At 46.4% G+C, this 14,956-nt stretch overlaps 1 protein-coding gene across 3 annotated transcripts in view; it reads left to right on the top strand.

The window, feature by feature from the left end:
* Window positions 1-11,827: 11,827 nt before the first annotated feature.
* The window catches only part of LOC139552599 (serine/threonine-protein kinase PAK 3-like), a 90,602-nt gene continuing 87,473 nt past the window's right edge, over window positions 11,828-14,956 (top strand). For 2 of the 3 annotated variants that reach the window (XM_071364475.1, XM_071364476.1), the window contains exon 1: window positions 11,828-12,025. The gene's annotated coding sequence lies outside the window, so the exon portion shown is untranslated. The remainder of the gene's footprint in view (window positions 12,026-14,956) is intronic. The other variant, XM_071364477.1, reaches the window with a different exon arrangement.

Raw genomic sequence — 14,956 nt, 5'->3', positions numbered from 1 at the left:
ATAAATAATGGGGTGCAAAGGAGCTAAATAAATAAATAAATACAGTAGGGGAAGAAGTAGTTGTTTGGGCTAAATTATAGATGGGCTATGTACAGGTGCAGTAATCTGTGAGCTGCTCTGACAGCTGGTGCTTAAAGCTAGTGAGGGAGATAAGTGTTTCCAGCTTCAGAGATTTTTGCAGTTCGTTCCAGTCATTGGCAGCAGAGAACTGGAAGGAAAGACGACCAAAGGAGGAATTGGCTTTGGGGGTGACCAGTGAGATATACCTGCTGGAGCGCGTGCTACGAGTGGGTGCTGCTATGGTGACCAGTGAGCTGTGATAAGGCGGGTCTTTACCTAGCAGAGACATGTAAATAACCTGTAGCCAGTGGGTTTGGAGACGAGTATGAAGCGAGGGCCAACCAACGAGAGGGTACAGGTAGCAATGGTGGGTAGTGTATGGGGCTTTGGTGACAAAACGGATGGCACTGTGATAGACTGCATCCAGTTTGTTGAGTAGAGTGTTGGAGGCTATTTTATAGATGACATCACCAAAGTCGAGGATCGGTAGGATGGTCAGTTTTACGAGGGAATGTTTGGCAGCATGAGTGAAGGATGCTTTGTTGCGATATAGGAAGCCGATTCTAGATTTCATTTTGGATTGGAGATGCTTAATGTGAGTCTGGAAGGAGAGTTTACAGTCTAACCAGACACCTAGGTATTTGTAGTTGTCCACGTATTCTAAGTCAGAGCCGTCCAGAGTAGTGATGCTGGACGGGCGAGCAGGTGCGGGCAGTGATCGGTTGAATAGTATGCATTTAGTTTTACTTGCGTTTAAGAGCAGTTGGAGGCCACGGAAGGAGAGTTGTATGGCATTGAAGCTTGTCTGGAGGTTAGTTAACACAGTGTCCAAAGAGGGGCCAGAAGTATACAGAATGGTGTCGTCTGCGTAGAGGTGTATCAGAGATACAAATGAATCCCATAAATAATCCTCTAGTTTGGGTGAATAGTAGAGAGAACGTACAGCATGAGGGCCAGGTTAGGTTGTCTCTTCACATCCTCCAGATGTTCAGGCCACTTTGCTTTTGGTGATGTTATGAGCCCCATGATGAACCCTGTTCCAGTCTAGTGTTGTTAGAGCTGTGGGCTTCTCCTCTGACTCCTCCTCTAACACGGACCCAGCGACCCCCTCACTCAGTGTTGTCATGATGTCATCCCTCATGCACTGTAGCCTGGTGACTGTGGTTTGGGCTGTTGGCAGTGTTCTGGCACTGGGTTTTTGGCTGCTGTGTGGCTGCTGTGGATTTGGCAGTGGTGTCTTTACTTTAGGCAGTGGAGGTTGTGGAGGCTGCTGGCAGAGAATGCCCTGGTGACTCGTAGCTCTTGTAGAGAGGGTCAATTCCAGAGAGCTGACTAGTGCTCATTACTTACTGTAACCACAGAGGGATATTAGCTCACTACTCTGTCTCATAGAGGATATTTATAGGTTTCATTACATAAACCTGATAAGCAGCTCGGTTATGCAGATAAATCATCCCCCTGATAATGTCTGCAGCAGGCTGACCTCTAACCTGTCGGCTCCATGACCACAGCTTTCACCACTCACCTTCACCAGACGCTGTGTCTCTACTAGCACTGGTCTGCTGCTTCATCATGTCCTCAGGGCTTCGCAGATATATACCGATAGAAATTAGATGAGAGTATTACATCTCAATGGCTAGGGCCTAATACCTCACAGCATTCATGTGGCAGAATAATGGCACATCAGTTGGATCAGGGCTGTATTGGAATCATTTAGTCATAATGGAAAATCAATTGGGTTCTAGTTCTAGTCGGTATTAGATAGAATGTCGCAGCCCTGCCCGCCTGTGGGGAAAACAACCTGTGGTTACCTAGGTTACCCCAATTTTCTTGTTGTCTGCTTGTTTTAGTCAATTACAAAACTATATTTTTTAAAAGTACAACATGTTTAAAAATGACTTTGCCTGCCCCCGAGCATTCTCATTACTTCGAAAAACATAATATTGTAGGGCTTCCCTCATGCTTCTTTTCATGTCGGCGCTACTTCCACCTGGTACGGCAACTGCACCGCCCGCAACCGCAGGGCTCTCCTGAGGGTGGTGCGGTCTGTGCAACGCATCACTGGGGCACACTGCCTGCCCTCCAGGACACCTACAGCACCTGATGTCACAGGAAGGCCAAAAAGATCATCAAGGACAACAACCACCCGAGCCACGGCCTGTTCACCCTGCTATCATCCAGAAGGAGAGGTCAGTACAAGTGCATAAAAGCTGGGACCGAGAGACTGAAAAACAGCTTCTATCTCAAGGCCATCAGACTGTTAAATAGCCATCACTAGCCAGCTTCCACCCGGTTACTCAATCCTGCACCTTAGAGGCTGCTGCCCTATGTACATAGATATGGAATCACTGGAACACTTTAATAATGGAACACTGGTCCCTTTAATATTGGAACACTGGTCACTTTAATAATGGACCACTGGTCCCATTAATAATGGAACACTGGTCCCTTTAAAAATGGAACACTGGTCCCTTTAAAAATGAAACACTGGTCCCTTTAATAATGGAACACTGGTCCCTTTAAAAATGGAACACTGGTCCCTTTAAAAATGGAACACTGGTCCCTTTAATAATGGAACACTGGTCCCTTTAATAATGGAACACTGGTCCCTTTAACAATGGAACACTGGTCCCTTTAATAATGGAACACTGGTCCCTTTAACAATGGAACACTGGTCCCTTTAAAAATGGAACACTGGTCCCTTTAATAATGGAACACTGGTCCCTTTAAAAATGGAACACTGGTCCCTTTAATAATGGAACACTGGTCCCTTTAAAAATGTGTAGCAGGTTCAAGGGTGTGGGGTTTCCACGTCACCAAGTTCAATAACCAAACACACACAAGGAGCACAACTAGAAGGCAAATGGGGAGTTTATTAGGGAGTTTTGCACACTGGGGAAAAGGGGAGAAGTCACCAACCATTTTACAGTCCACAATCTGTTCTCATTGTCCGTTCTGTTCTCCAGGGGTAATCCTAAAACTTGGGTCCTCAAGCCAAGGCTCGGGGGTGGAGCCAGCGGGCTGCAAGATATCTCCCTTCAATAACCACTCCCCTCACCTCTCCCTGCCGTCTGCCACAAATTGAACACTCGTCCATTTAAATATGGAACGCTTGTCCCTTTAATAATGGAACACTAGTCCCTTTAATAATGGAACACTAGTCCCTTTAATAATGGAACACTGGTCACTTTAATAATGTCTACATACTGTTTTACTAATTTCATATGTATATACTGTATTTTACTGTATTCTAGTCAATGCCACTCCACTCCTAATATTTATATTTCTTAATTCCATTCTTTTACTTTTAGATTTGTGTGTATTGTTGTGAATTGGTAGATACTACTGCACAGTTGGAGCTGGAAACACAAGCATTTCGTAACACCAGCAATAACATCTGCTAAATATGTGTATGTGAGCAATACAATTTGATTTGATTTCCTAGCAGCCACGTGAGTGAGTGCTAGCTAGCTACTAACCGGAACATTAAGCTAGCCAAGACCAACAACACAAATAATCAGACTATACTCACAAGTAGTGAGTGGAGTTACAAACAGACTATACTAAACAAGTTAAATGTCTTACCTGTTATGAAATGTTTTCCACACATAGCTACGTGTAGCCTACTTGGACACCGGGTCCCAACATTTCCCACTCTCCCACACAGAATAGTTATTTGTGGTATGATTTTATATGCTGCATATTTGGGCGGCTCTGTCTTGGCCACCACCAGGGGAGATATGTGTTGTTAATATGCTGTTAGAGCAATGCCCATATTGTCTGTCATGTGTCATATCTTCACTGTTAGAGTGAAGAACAGTCCTCATTTTGTATGCAGTGTATACTGAGATGGTAATAGGTTTAGCACGTATTATCTTTGTAGCTAACATATTTCACAGAGCACAATATAAACAATAAATTATTGTTCTTGTTCTATATTATAACTCTGTAATTCTGCTTCCTGTTTACGAGCAGAAGCTCAAACAGGAAGTACCTATGACTCACTCTGTTGAGAAATGGTCATCAGAATCAGAGATTATGCTACAGGACTGCTTTGCTAGTGCTGATTGGAATATGTTCCGAGACTCCAATGATAACATCAACGAGCTAACCACCTCCGTCACCGGCTTCACAAGGAAATGCGTCAGCGTTTCACTGTCCCCACAGTGAAGGTTTGCTGCTTCCCCAATCAAAAGCCATGGATTAACACGGAGTTTGGCGCTAAACTAAAGAAAATGGATACCACACACAAGGCCATCGCAGAAAACCCTGAGGCTATGGCTGAGGACAGGAACAAGTACAAGAAGTCCCTCTACGACCAGAGTCATCAAAAGGACAATATAGGAATAAAGTGGAATCATATTACACAGGCTCCGACATCTGTCACATGTGACAGGGGCTTCATTCCATTATGGATTACAAAGGAAGACCAAGCCGTGATCTTCCCAACGATGCGTCTCCACCAGACAAACTCAAAGCATTATATGCACGCTTCGACAATAACAACACCATACCATTTGTGAGGCCCCCCACCGAACCAGAGGACTGGGTGATCTTGCTCTCTGAGGCCGACGTCAGTAAGGTCTTTAATCAGGTCAACACTCGCAAGGCCGCGGGGCTGGACAGTATTCCAGGGCGTGTTCTCAGAACATGCGTAGATCAGCAGACAGGCACATTCACAATAATCTTCAACCTCTCCTGGTCCCAGTCTGTAATCCCAACATGTTTAAGATGACTACCATCATTCCTGTTCCCAAGAATTCTAAGGCTTCATGCCACAATAACTACCTGTATGTAGCACTCACATCTGTAATCATGAAGTGCTTTGAGAGGCTGGTTATGGCACACATCAACTCCATCATCCCAGACACCCTAGACCCACTCCACATTGCCCTCACCTAGATAAGAGGAATACCTATGTGAGAATGCTGTTCATTGACTACAGCTCAGCGTTCAACACCATCTCGTCACCAAGCTTAGAACCCTGGGACTGAACACCTCCCCTCTGCAACTGGATCCTGTACTTCCTGATGGGCTGACCCCAGATGGTGAGGATAGGCAACTTCACCTCCGCCGCACTGACCCTCAACACAGCGGCCCCACAGGGATGTGTGCTTAGACCCCTCCTGTACTCCCTGTTCACTAGACTGCGTGGCCACGCACGACTCCATCACCATCATCAAGTTTGCTGACGACACGATGGTGGTAGGCCTGATCACCAGCGACGATGAGACATCCTACAGGGAGGTGGTCAGTGACCTGGCAGGGCGAGCATGCCCTCATCCACATTAGCAGGGCTGCAGTGGAGTGGGATGAGAGCTTCAAGTTCCTCGAGGTCTAAATCACTAAGGACTTAAAATGGTCCACACACAGTAGTGAAGAAGGCGTGACAGCGCCTCTTCCCCCTCAGGAGGTTGAAAAAGTTTGGCATGGGACCTCAACAGCATTCAACAGCATTGAGAGCATATTGACTGGCTGCATCACTGCTTATAATGGCAACCGCACCGCCCTCGAATGCATAGCGCTACAGAAGGTGATTCGGACAGCCTAGTACATAACTGGGGCTGAGCTCCCTGCCATCCAGGACCTCTATATCAGGCGGTGTGAAAGGATGGCCCGGAAGATTGTTGAAGACTCCAGCCACCCAAGCCATAGACTGTTTTCTCTGCTTCCGCAATCAAGTCTGATATCAACAGGCTCCTGATGTCACACCCTGATCTGTTTCACCTGTCTTTGTGATTGTCTCCACCCCCCTCCAGGTGTCGCCCATCTTCCCCATTATCCCCTGTTTATTTGTACCGATGTTCTCTGTTTGTCTGTTGCCAGTTCGTCTTGTCTGTCAGGTCAACCAGCGTTTTTGTATCAGCTCCTACTTTTCCCCAGTCTCTCTTTTCTCGTCCTCCTGGGTTTGACCCTTGCCTGTCCTGACCCTGAGCCCACCCGCCTGACCACTCTGCTTGACCCTGAGCCTGCCTGACCACTCTGCTTGACCCTGAGCCTGCCTGCCGTCCTGTACCGTTGCCCCTGTTGCTGTAATAAACATTGTTTCTTCGACATGGTCTGCATCGACATGGTCTGCATCGACATGGTCTGCATCGAGATGGTCTGCATCGACATGGTCTTGCCCTCCAAGTCAACAAACAGATTACCGACCATTTCGAATTCCACCGCACCTTCTCCGCTATGCAATCTGGTTTCAGAGCTGGTCATGGGTGCACCTCAGCCACGTTCAAGGTCCTAAACGATATCTTAACCGCCATCGATAAGAAACAATACTGTGCAGGCGTATTCATTGACCTGGCCAAGGCTTTCGACTCTGTCAATCACCACATCCTCATCGGCAGACTCGATAGCCTTGGTTTCTCAAATGATTGCCTCGCCTGGTTCACCAACTACTTCTCAGATAGTTCAGTGTGTCAAATCGGAGGGCCTGTTGTCCGGGCCTCTGGCAATCTCTATGGGGGTGCCACAGGGTTCAATTCTTGGGCCGACTCTCTTCTCTGTATACATCAATGATGTCGCTCTTGCTGCTGGTGATTCTCTGATCCACCTCTACGCAGACGACACCATTTTGTATACTTCTGGCCCTTCTTTCGACACTGTGTTAACAACCTCCAGACGAGCTTCAATGTCATACAACTCTCCTTCCGTGGCCTCCAACTGCTCTTAAATACAAGTAAAACTAAATGCATGCTATTCAACCGATCACTGCCTGCACCTGCCCGCCAGTCCAGCATCACTACTCTGGACGGTTCTGACTTAGAATATGTGGACAACTACAAATACCTAGGTGTCTGGTTAGACTGTAAACTCTCCTTCCAGACTCACATCAAACATCTCCAATCCAAAGTTAAATCTAGAATTGGCTTCCTATTTCGCAACAAAGCCTCCTTCACTCATGCTGCCAAACATACCCTCGTAAAACTGACCATCCTACCGATCCTCGACTTCAGCAATGTCATTTACAAAATAGCCTCCAATACCCTACTCAATAAATTGGATGCAGTCTATCACAGTGCCATCCGTTTTGTCACCAAAGCCCCATATACTACCCACCACTGCGACCTGTACGCTCTCGTTGGCTGGCCCTCGCTTCATACTCGTCGCCAAACCCACTGGCTCCAGGTCATCTACAAAACCCTGCTAGGTAAAGTCCCCCCTTATCTCAGCTCGCTGGTCACCATAGCAGCACCCACCTGTAGCACGCGCTCCAGCAGGTATATCTCTCTGGTCACCCCCAAAACCAATTCCTCCTTTGGCCGCCTCTCCTTCCAGTTCTCTGCTGCAATTGACTGAAATGAACTACAAAAATCTTTGAAACTGGAAACACTTATCTCCCTCACTAGCTTTAAGCACCAGCTGTCAGAGCAGCTCACAGATCACTGCACCTGTACATATCCCATCTATAATTTAGCCCAAACAACTACCTCTTCCCCTACTGTATTTATTTATTTATTTTGCTCCTTTGTACCCCATTATTTCTATTTCTACTTTGCACATTCTTCCACTGCAAATATACCATTCCAGTATTTTACTTGCTATATTGTATTTACTTCGCCACCATGGCCTTTTTTTTGCCTTTACCTCCCTTATCTCACCTCATTTGCTCACATTGTATTTAGACTTATTTTTCTACTGTATTATTGACTGTATGTTTGTTTACTCCATGTGTAACTCTGTGTTGTTGTATGTGTCGAACTGCTTTGCTTTATCTTGGCCAGGTCACAGTTGTAAATGAGAACTTGTTCTCAACTTGCCTACCTGGTTAAATAAAGATGAAAAAAAAAAGAAATCTGGGTCTTACCTTATCCTGATACCTAAACAGCTTCTATCCCCAAGCCATAAGACTGCTGAATAGCTAACAAATGGCTCCGCAGACTATCTGTACATATTTTAAATTGTAAATTATTTTTTATTTTTTTATATATATGTTTTTTGTCTCTATGCACATTCACAGGACTTTACACAGTCACGCACACTGACACTCCAACACATACATAACATGCACACACATTTATACTGACTCTACACACACACACGCACACACGCACACACATATACAATCTTAATTTACACTGCTGCTACTATGTTTATCATAGATCCTGATGCCTGGTCACCTTACCCCTATACCTATCTACCTGGAACTGACCCTGTATGTAGCTACTGACCCTGGAACTGTCCCTGTATATAGCTACAGACCATGGAACTGACCCTGTATATAGCTACTGACCCTGGAACTGACCCTGTATATAGCTACAGACCATGGAACTGACTCTGTATATAGCTACTGACCCTGGAACTGACCCTGTATATAGCTACAGACCATGGAACTGACCCTGTATATAGCTACAGACCATGGAACTGACCCTGTATATAGCTACTGACCCTGGAACTGACCCTGTATATAGCTACAGACCATGGAACTGACCCTGTATATAGCTACTGACCCTGGAACTGACCCTGTATATAGCTACTGACCCTGGAACTGACCCTGTATATAGCTTACTGACCCTGGAACTGACCCTGTATATAGCTTATTACTGTTTCCTGTTCTGTTTATTTCTTATTGTTTTTCTTCTACATTATGTTATTTTTAATACTACATTGACATTGATTACTGCATTGTTGGGTTTAGAGCTGACAGGAAAGGCATTTCACTGTACTTGTGCACGTGACATTAAAACTTGAAACTTTATTTCATCATGGAAAACTCTTTGTTTGCTTCCATGCTGTCACCTTTGTCTTCTAACTGTTTCATCACCAGTCATCTCTCAAAGGTACCCAACTCCTCATGCAATGTACTGCTAATGTTTCCCCCATAGACTTACCCTCTCTTAGACTGTAAGTCAGTTAACCACATCTCCCTTTGGTCAAAATCATTGTAATGCATCACAGTACTGTCTGCCATGTCTGCCTGTCTGTCTGTCCTGTCTGCCTGTCTGTCTGTCCTGTCTGTCCCGGCTGTCTGTCTGTCCTGTCTGTCTTTCATTACCACAGGCTCAGTGCTGGGTTTGGTTACAGCTAGCTATAGGAGGTGACTATGAGGAGAGAGAGTGATGAGAGCTTACTAATTGGATCAATGAGAGTATAATTACTTTGGTTTCAGGCACAATCAACTGAGTGGGGCTTGTCCTGCATATACCGTAATGAAAGTATTTTTTGCTGTCTCACAGTTTCTCTAGGAGTTATATTGTCTGTGTTATTATTATAATTCACAGTGGCTGTACGGTTTTCACCTTTGTCCCCACAGTATACAGTAAGTATCAACAAAACATGTATAATGCCTGGTAGTGGAGAGCAAGATGGTTTTATTTCCTGCTGTTAGTACATGTAAATTCAGTTTCAGTTTAGTTTGATAGGTTTTTCTTCTTCTTGACTTCTGCTTTTAGTTTTAAAATAGCCTTCATTGAGACTGTAGGGGGACAGACTAAACCCCCTTCATCTCTCTGCCTCAGTGCACTAAAATAAATGACTGCATGGTACTGTCAAATATAAATCAAACATGGGTTCTGGTATTCTCAGATTCTCTCAGGATTAACCTCTCTTTTTAGTCTTTCTAAACAGCTCATTGTAAAACAGAACCTAGTCAGTTAGTTTAGTATTTGGTAATAACATAACCAGGATATAAGAGTTGCAAATGATGTCACCAGTGTTTTGCCTGTGTTTGTGTATCTCAGTGTTAGTAGGATGAATGGGCTCATTCTCCATAGAAAGCTCTCAGCTATTTGCCTTAATTATCTACAAAAATCAATCACCAAGGTCTTAGAAACGAAGCAGACTTTGAAAATAAATGCTCTTCTCAATATATTTAGAGTCCCTTTTGGTAAGTCATGGATATAGGTATGGATCAATCCCTCTGCAGCCTATGTGTGACATCATATTGTGAAGTCAAATATAAACCTCAGACTATTTTACCATGCAGTGGTTTTGTTTTCTAGAATCATTATTCTTCATTCTTACGAGACAACTCAACATTTCTGGGATTCTGATATTAAAATATTTGGACAAAATCATAATTTCTCCTTCACGCCCAAAATAATGAGTATAAATGACAAGGCGATCCCCTAAATAGGTTCTATTATGTCCCACTAGTGGGGGTTTCCGTAAGGATCAGAAGGTGGAGAGGTGCCCCTCCATGGCTCTGTCCTCCATTTGAGTGAACATTTGAGTGAACATTTGAGTGAACACTGTCAAAGAACAGGTTCATATTCACCAACGAGGAATCAACATTACATGGGTTGTCACGACAACCAGCCATAATTCAGAATGCCTCAGTTAGGTCTCCACCTCAGGCAGAAGAACTAGCCTTGAGATCTGAGCAGATGCTGAGACAGCCAGCCAATCACAGGTGAGCAAGGGGAAAAAGATGACATCATAGGCAAATTAGGGCAAATTAAGTGAGTCTGTGGTTTGTCGTCACCGCCCCTCCAGGAAGCCAGAGAGGGATAAATAGCAGCTGTATCACATTCAAGGATACTCGCACTGCTCCCAGGGCAGGTCTGATGGTTTTGACTAGCAGAAGTGTTTTTTCGTAGGATGTTAGGAGAATTTACACAGCAGGTTAAGAGAATTAACGTGGCAGGTTAGGAGACGTAGGTTAAGGTTAGGAAACATTTTAGGGTTAGGGTTAGCTAAAATGCCAAAATGATCCCTAACTTGACTCAAAAATATCTAGCTACAACCACACCTGCCCTGAGAACAGTGTTGGTTTCCACTAATGTGATTTCGCTAAATGGCATCCATCCATCAGAGTCTAGTTAAGCTTCCACCACCCTCAACAAAACACCAAATGATGGAATTTCTCGTGGAAGAATGATGTCGCATCCCTCCAATAGAGTTCCAGACACTAGTAGAATCTATGCCAAGGTCCATTGAAGCTGTTCTGGTGGTGGCCCAACACGCTATTAAGACACTTTGTTTTTGTTGGTGTTTCCTTTATTTCCAGTTGTATCTAAAGACGTAGGATCTTAATTTGAGCCAGTTTGCTACAGCAGGAAAATAATCCTGCAGCAACTTGAAATGTGAATTATTATTGATTATAAATATTGACATTTTTGTAGGGGTTTATACATTTTTCTTAAGGGAAAATCAAGTCTGAAATGTCTAAGTGGAAATTACAAACTACAGAAGCCTTTTTCAACCTCAAATACACAACACATTTTACATTTCCTGCATTGCAATAAAGTTCTCCTGCAACAGGGTGATCAAATTAAGATCCTGCATATGTACCTCTGTCTAGGGGACAACTACAGTCCACTATGGTTATATTCCACCACAAGACTGGCAGGGTCCAGGAACTGTAAAACAAACAGTCAACACATTTATGCAGCATGATATTGAGACCATTTGAAATGCAACCTGATATTGTGGAACTATTACCAACTGAGTGTTAATCAATGAAGGTCTAATTCCTGTCATGAGAAAGGTAGGTAGGTGTATATAGGTACTGTAACTGCATATTATGTTTCTGTTACGCCTTGATAACATTTGAACATTTTAAGTGTAATAGACAGATTAAAGTAAAAACTAGCAAAATAAGAAAGAGGAAAATATTTTAGCCATTCAGACTTGAGAGTGTTAGGAAAAAAAGATAGATATGGAAATATAATCCAACCTTCCTCCTCTCTCGCTGAGCTGGTTTGGTCTGTCAAACAAAAGACCAACTCTGTCTGCCTCTCTCCCTCTCTGCCTCCTCCCCCAGAGCTGCTGCCTTCATTAACATGTACCCTCCCAGCCAATGGGCTGAGCAGGGTGGATGACATCATGGGCTAGGGAACAGTAAGCAGCCAGTGAAGAATCCAGCCTGCCAAACAAGACTGAGTTTGGGGTCAGGAACCGGTCTGACAAGAGAATGGCAATCCTGCACGTAAACTGTCAATAGGACTGTATATTTGAGGATGAACCTACCAGAACACTGGATCCAAAGTCGACACACCGAACAAGAGAATGTCAAGACATATTTCAGGTAATCTCTTGTCTGTGTTTGCAATAGAGGATGTGGATGGCAGAGGGAGGGGGGTTCTGTGGGGGGTGCTTTGTAGCCTTCTTTCTCTTCCTCCCTGCATTCTGCCCTGGTGGAGAGGAGGAGGAGGAGGGGGAGGCGGCAGCTGTGTTGATCTACCTATCACTGTGAGAGGGAGAGAGAGAGAGAGAGAGAGAGAGAGAGAGAGAGAGAGAGAGAGAGAGGATGCCTGCATCAGTGTATTGGCTTTAAATGTCGTTACTGGCCAGCACAATGTTATCAATCCCCGTCCCCTCCATCCTTCCCTGGATTTTATGGACCCCCTGTGTTTCACAAAAAGCATCTTTGTTGATGTGAGAGTCTGAATCATTGGCGTTTGTCAGGGCCGTGTGTGTATGTGTATGTGCGTGTGGGCGCGAGCCAGCCCTGTAGCAGAGCAGCAGCTGCAGTGGTAACACAGTAACAAAAAGAGGCAATGCTATTTTGGGTGGTGAGGTGTGAGACGGATGGCGGATGGATCTGGGGTGTAGATGCTGGGGATAGATGGGGAGTGATGGATCTGGGGTGTAAATGCTGGGGATAGATGGGGAGTGATGGATCTGGGGTGTAGATGCTGGGGATAGATGGGGAGGGATGGATCTGGGGTGTAGATGCTGGGGATAGATGGGGAGTGATGGATCTGGGGTGTAGATGCTGGTGTAGATGGGGAGTGATGGATCTGGGGTGTAGATGCTGGGGGTAGATGGGGAGTGATGGATCTGGGGTGTAAATGCTGGGGATAGATGGGGAGTGATGGATCTGGGGTGTAGATGCTGGGGATAGATGGGGAGTGATGGATCTGGGGTGTAGATGCTGGGGTAGATGGGGAGTGATGGATTTGGGGTGTAGATGCTGGGGATAGATGGGGAGGGATGGATCTGGGGTGTAGATGCTGGGGATAGATGGGGAGTGATGGATCTGGGGTGTAGATGCTGGGGATAGATGGGGAGGGATGGATCTGGGGTGTAGATGCTGGGGATAGATGGGGAGGGATGGATCTGGGGTGTAGATGCTGGGGACAGATGGGGAGGGATGGATCTGGGGTGTAGATGCTGGGGATAGATGGGGAGTGATGGATCTGGGGTGTAGATGCTGGGGATAGATGGGGAGGGATGGATCTGGGGTGTAGATGCTGGGGATAGATGGGGAGGGATGGATATGGGGTGTAGATGCTGGGGATAGATGGGGAGTGATGGATCTGGGGTGTAGATGCTGGGGATAGATGGGGAGGGATGGATCTGGGGTGTAGATGCTGGGGATAGATGGGGAGGGATGGATCTGGGGTGTAGATGCTGGGGATAGATGGGGAGTGATGGATCTGGGGTGTAGATGCTGGGGATAGATGGGGAGGGATGGATCTGGGGTGTAGATGCTGGGGATAGATGGGGAGGGATGGATCTGGGGTGTAGATGCTGGGGATAGATGGGGAGTGATGGATCTGGGGTGTAGATGCTGGGGATAGATGGGGAGTGATGGATCTGGGGTGTAGATGCTGGGGATAGATGGGGAGGGATGGATATGGGGTGTAGATGCTGGGGATAGATGGGGAGGGATGGATCTGGGGTGTAGATGCTGGGGATAGATGGGGAGGGATGGATCTGGGGTGTAGATGCTGGGGATAGATGGGGAGTGATGGATCTGGGGTGTAGATGCTGGGGATAGATGGGGAGTGATGGATCTGGGGTGTAGATGCTGGGGATAGATGGGGAGGGATGGATCTGGGGTGTAGATGATGGGGATAGATGGGGAGGGATGGATCTGGGGTGTAGATGCTGGGGATAGATGGGGAGGGATGGATCTGGGGTGTAGATGCTGGGGATAGATGGGGAGGGATGGATCTGGGGTGTAGATGCTGGGGATAGATGGGGAGGGATGGATCTGGGGTGTAGATGCTGGGGATAGATGGGGAGTGATGGATCTGGGGTGTAGATGCTGGGGTAGATGGGGAGTGATGGATGGTTATTATGTGCACAGGGACAGCCCTTTGTTATCAATGGGATGCTGCCTCTGGACCCACTTTATTTAGGGAGGTTTTTAAAGAGATGATATATGTTGTTTCTCTCCTCACATTCAGACACAGAGAGCAGTGGCTCTGTCTGTCTCCTGGTTTAAACATGGATGTGTGGAGCGCTTTCATGGCCGCCCTGCCAGCTGGGAGATATACAGGGTCTAGTCACCTGACTGAGATAAGGATGGGGGCGGGGAGGAAGTCTGGGTGGGGGCTGCTCCTGTGGGAGCTGAGTTATCCTGCCTCAGCCTCACTGAGGGAGGGAGGGGTATTGGGTCGGTCAGTCATCCAACCATTCTGTCCATCACACTGGGCTACTGTTCATTTACACGCTGGCGTCAGAGCAGGATAGAGTAGGGCTGAGAGGACGAGTGAGAGATGCCACCTCTTCCTAGTAGCACAGTCATCCCCATGTTTGTGTGAAGCACAGCCTTCTGGGAAACCTGTTCCCTGTAGGAGAAGAATGCTGGGAAGGTGTCTGGGTGATGGCGGAGCTGGGAAGGTGTCTGGGTGATGGCGGGGCTGGGAAGGTGTCTGGGTGATGGCGGAGCTGGGAAGGTGTCTGGGTGATGGCGGGGCTGGGAAGGTGTCTGGGTGATGGCGGGGCTGGGAAGGTGTCTGGGTGATGGCGGAGCTGGGAAGGTGTCTGGGTGATGGCGGAGCTGGGAAGGTGTCTGGGTGATGGCGGAGCTGGGAAGGTGTCTGGGTGATGGCGGAGCTGGGAAGGTGTCTGGGTGATGGCGGAGCTGGGAAGAGGAGGATGTGGGAATGGAGAAGGAGTGATAGAGTGAGGGAAGGTGCTGTTCCCTGTGCGTGTGGGATGTGGTGTGTGTTGAGCTGTGGTGTTGATACAGACATCAGGAGTGTTATATCTATTAATATCCACC

The sequence above is a fragment of the Salvelinus alpinus genome, chromosome 24, assembly GCF_045679555.1.
Source record: "Salvelinus alpinus chromosome 24, SLU_Salpinus.1, whole genome shotgun sequence".
NCBI classification, from domain to species: domain Eukaryota; kingdom Metazoa; phylum Chordata; class Actinopteri; order Salmoniformes; family Salmonidae; genus Salvelinus; species Salvelinus alpinus.
The sequence above is the reverse complement of the archived record's forward strand: the minus strand, read 5'-3'. Positions and strand labels throughout refer to the sequence as shown.